Genomic DNA, 5311 nt, shown 5'->3' on the forward strand with positions numbered 1-5311 from the left:
TGCTCTATTAGTAAACTTATTAACAAAAAATATAAATTTTGGTAAAGCGTAAAAATTTATATCTACAAAAAATAATTCATATTTTTAGCAACCAAATGGTTCATTAAAACGCTAGCAAAGAGCGAGAACATTTACAAGGAAATAAAACGGAAAGGGCGTTTATAGTTACTCGGTTATATTCAGTGGCGGAGCTAGAAATTTTTATATGGGGTACAAACATTATCAATAAATATTCTATATAGTTATATTCTATGCATTAAAAAGGCTATATAATCTCTTCAGCTAAGGGTACAATAACATAGAACATGTTTACAAATAATTTTTTTTATATACATAAAATAAATTTTTTTGGGGTGCTATAGTACCTCCAACGTCCCGTCTAGTTCCGCCACTGATTAAATTTACAAAGCATAGAAAGGTTAGATACAAAGCATAGAAAGGTTATAGATTTGGTAAAAATATATACATATTGATATTGAGATAGAATATCAAGAATGAATACTTGGCTACACACCATTTTTTTTCATACATTTATGTTGAGTTCAATATGTACGGTTATTTGATGTTCAACCCGGTTTCATGACATATAGATAATAGATCACACTTACATTATGAAAGCAAGACATGTGTGGCTTTAGTGAGAGGACACTGAAATTCGAATAAAAAGGTTTCATAACCAACATGTTTCCAAAATTAAATTTATCGTCTTCAGTATTCATTTAGCTTTAACATGAGATCCTACAATAATATCTTTTGGAGACCACAAGATGGGATGACCCAATATTTGGATGTAGATTTTTTGATATGAAAATAACCACACCACTTAACTTTAACTTGGTATTAACCAAAGTTTTATTGCAAGGGATCATATTTTGCCGAACCAAAATTTTGCGAGCATATTTTTATTGGGATAAAAACAATTGGAATATGAGAGAGAGAGAGAGAGAGAGAGAGAGAGAGAGAGAGAGAGAGAGAGAGAGAGAGAGAGAGAGAGAGAGAGAGAGATTCAAAAAAATAGTGTAGATTCCTCGAATATTTCATTGCAAATTCAAACCATAGTTAATGAGAATATCACAACACAACTTGTCGGGTGGACACTATTATCAGAATGTTGTGTACATATACTAGTAACTAGGCAATGCCATAGGCCATGTTAATATACAAATAGGCTAGTTATCCACTTTTTGCTTTTAGTAGAACCAAACGAAGCAATAAATATAGTGAACCATTGGTACCATGCTCATAAAACTCATTGAAAGCCAAATAATAAGAGCTTTAGGCGACATACAAGATGTGGTAACTTGCCATCAAATAGCCTTTTTAAAATGACCATGAAGAAGCAAATTTTTCATGCAAATCCCATTTCTTTGATATAGAAATACTAAGAACTATTCATATTGTAGTAGTTTCACAACCAAGCTATATGTCTCCATACAATGTGTTGAGTTTTGGCTAAAGAATGAATAGTTGTCACACCCCAAAACCGAGTACGTCATGTACAGTATGATAACAATGTATAATAGTAAGACAAGTAACAACATCCATTGTATTAGTATAATAATTGTATTACAAGTGTGTTATGTACAATTTGATAGACACAAAAAGTATAATCAAAATAAAAGATGAGTCTTGTATATGCTCCATCTTCTAAAAAGTTGCATCTGTACCTGTCTACTGATGACCTAAGAATACATGTTATTTTGAAAATGAGTAGCAGCATAAAGCTGGTGAGTTCATAAGTATTTAGTGTCATTGCTTGTATAAAAGTGTTTACAATCATGTAATATAATAACAGTTATCAAGTTTTGAAAATAGTATGATCCTTAGAAATTCCTACATTTTCCAGTAAAAGTAGTCTGCTACCAAGACTCGGTTATTTATAAGTTTGATTCTCTGAAAATGTTAAAGTTTTCCCAGTGGAACTATCAGTGTGAAAATATAGTTTTAAATTTCGTTCATATAAAGAAATTAGGGAAAATAGAGTTTTACCCCAACAGTGTCACTGCCGGCTGAATATAGTAGAGATGCAAACTCCAGATAGTATTAAATATATATACACTTCGGGGAGTCCGTTTTACCTTTAATTCTTAATGTGTTACTTAAGGTCTGAATGTGAACTCGTATGTAACCGTGCTGAGTGATAATAGAGTAACAGTTGACCCTCCAGGTCACACGTAGCATAGTGATGTTTTGTCACCCCTGGGCCTAGTCGGCTCGGACTGTAGCTAGCAGTCAGGATGTGGGAGTGTCCGTCCCATATAGATCTATACACATAGTGTTCGCTCTCCCTCCAGGAGGCTCTGGTTACACGGTGATCGCATAGTGGAGTGTCATGTCGAGAAGTAGTGTATCACATTCTATTTTAGTATGTTGTCTCATAATTAGAGTATAATGTACTTCTTAGTATAATGTATTGAGTGTTTGTTCTCTTGTATAGTATATAGTATTCTCTCCGTATAGCGTATAGGGTTCTCTTCGTATAGTGTATAGTATTCTCTTCGTATAGTGTATAGGGTTCTCTTCGTATAGTGTATAGTATTCTCTTCATATAGTGTATAGGGTTCTCTTCTTATAGTATTCAGTATGTATAATCTCATAACTGTACTAACTATAGTGAGTATCATAGTAACAATAGTAATGAGTGGTAATCCTTAACTATACCTATTATAGTTAAATAGAGATGTTAGTTGAATGCCTTTGATACACAAAGGTGTTGAACTGAAGTGAAGACTTCTATATCCAACACAAATATATATGATATATAACTAAGAATTCAACGACAGTCGGACAGATAACAGAGTACCCTAAGTCCACAATCAAACAAGACCAGGAAATAAGGTGAGCTATCAGTTCTAAGTCCTTCAATCCTTACTTATATTAATATATTGGTGTAGATATGATTTGGAAATAAAATAAGTTTAAAAGCATTGAAAAACAGTTTTAGAACAATTAAACATGAAAATGAGTTTGATAAACATTTAAAACAAATTTGTTTGCAAGGTAATTTGAAAGTATAGAAAATCCTTTTGGTAACAAGTTATAAATCACATATGATTAGTACTATAACTTGTTTGGTTCAACTTTTATTCCCCCCTCCCCCATAAAATCATTTAAAATTATTTAGAAAGGTTGATTTAGTGGTATGAACTCACCTGTAGTGAGCGGATTGATGGAAGTGTCAAGTAGGAGGCTAGGTGTCGAGTGAGGACTTGAACACACACCCAGATCCTATGTAACATATAGTGATACATCATTGTATCCAATTAGTTATTTAATCAATAATTTAGTAAGTAAAGACACTCTAATGCATGAAAACACTTTGCTTCAAGTGCTAGGAGTGCTACGGGTTGCATCTAAGGAGGATATGGCCTCACATTGGAGTTTACTCCTCAAATGGAAGCCTTAAAGGGGTTTACGGTTTTTGAACCATTTCTCCCATGAGTTGACGCCTGTAAACTCATGTGAAGGGTGTGTTTGGGTGCTACAAGGTCTTATGCTTCACAAAAGAAGGTCCTAGGGTTGAATCAAAGGCTTAGGAAGTGGTTAGGGCTCGAAATGGCACGCTTTATAGAGTTTACGGTCCTTGGACCATTAGTGAGAGTTTACTACCGTAAACCCATGAGTTTACAACTCTAAACTCATGGTTACTCCAACCATTTCGTTATTTGGGTGCTTCTAGGTCATTCATGCAAGTTCCTAGCTCAATAGTCAATCATTGGAAGGAGTTTGGGGCATCAAAACCCCTTTTAGAGGTGTTTACGGTTTTGGGAGATTCCCAAACCGTAAACCCATGTTCTTGGGGGTTTTTTGGTGTTCATTCCAAGGATTTTCAAGCACACTAAGTAGATAACTAGTTAGGAAGGGTATACTTACTTATAGGAAGCTTGCAAGGGTGTTTAAGGACCCAAAAACACTAGGGTGTTCTTGGTGCTTGAAGATTGCTTGAATATCTATGTAAAATTCGAAAATTCAAGGATGAAATGATGTAATAACACTAGATTTAGTGTTGTATGAACGAATTTAGGGGATAAAATTTACACTTTTGGTGGTCTTGGAAGGATGAATTTATGATAGTTGAGAGAAAAGTTCTTATGTTCTAGAGTGGGAAGTGGGTAAATGGGGACAAGAGTGTAAACTCATGTTATATGCATGAGTCTTGGGGGAAAGGGTGTTTACGGCCCAAACACCCCTTGTTTGGCCGTGAACAGCTAGCTAAGGTGTCGGGTTGTTTTACTCGTTACACTTAACTAATTACGACCCTTCCTTTTATTTAATCGTTTGACGAAAACTCAAATAAAACACCAAACGGACTTAAACCCGGCCAAAAACGTATTGAAATATTTTTGACTAATATTTGGAGTGTTTGAATGGGGAAATTATACAAATGAAAATTTCGGGTTGTCACATCATCCCCCTGTTAGAGGGAATTTCGTCCCGAAATTAGAGTTCGAGCAACTAAGTTATTACAAAATATCTAAGCAAAAAGATGAGGATATTTAAGATTCATCTGATCCTCGCGCTCCCAAGTGAACTCCGGTCCTCGCTTGGCGTTCCAGCGAACCTTCACAATTGGGACGCGGCTTTGTTTCGTTCGTTTGACTTCTCGGTCCACAATATCCACAGGTTCTTCCACGAAGTTGAGGCTCTCGTTGATCTCGATCTCGTTGAGTGGGATTACAAGAGTCTCGTCGGATAGGCACTTTTTCAGGTTCGAGGCGTGGAAGGTAGGATGTATGTTACTGAGTTCGCGGGGTAGATTGAGTTTGTAAGCTACGGGGCCGATTCTAGCGAGTATCTCAAAAGGCCCTATGTATCTTGGATTTAGCTTTCCGCGTTTTCCAAAACGTATCATGCATTTCCAGGGTGAGACTTTCAAAAGGACTCGGTCTCCCACCTGGAACTCCAAGGGCTTTCTCCGTTTGTCTGCGTAGCTTTTCTATCGGTCTCTAGCGGCTTTCAATCGTTCACGAATCTGAACGATTTTCTCGGTCATTTCTCGAATGATCTTCGGACCCGTGTGTCACACCCCAAAACCGATGGCGGAAACGTTCCGGGGTGGAGGACGTCATGCGTAGTATCACAACCATTGTACATAGTAAGCATAGTAAACACAACCATTACATTACATATGAGTATTTATATTTGTTTGAAAGTGGAGAAATACATATTTTATATATACATCAGTATAACAAAAGTATAGACGAGACTTCTATATGCACCGTCTTCTCCAAAAGTAAGCGAGATACCTGTCTAACGTGAACCTGAGAATACAAGCAGTTTTAGAAATATTAGCATAAAGCTGGTGAGTTCA

Source organism: Lactuca serriola, chromosome 3, assembly GCF_051521515.1.
Source record: "Lactuca serriola cultivar US96UC23 chromosome 3, Lser_US96UC23_V15, whole genome shotgun sequence".
Lineage (NCBI taxonomy): Eukaryota > Viridiplantae > Streptophyta > Magnoliopsida > Asterales > Asteraceae > Lactuca > Lactuca serriola.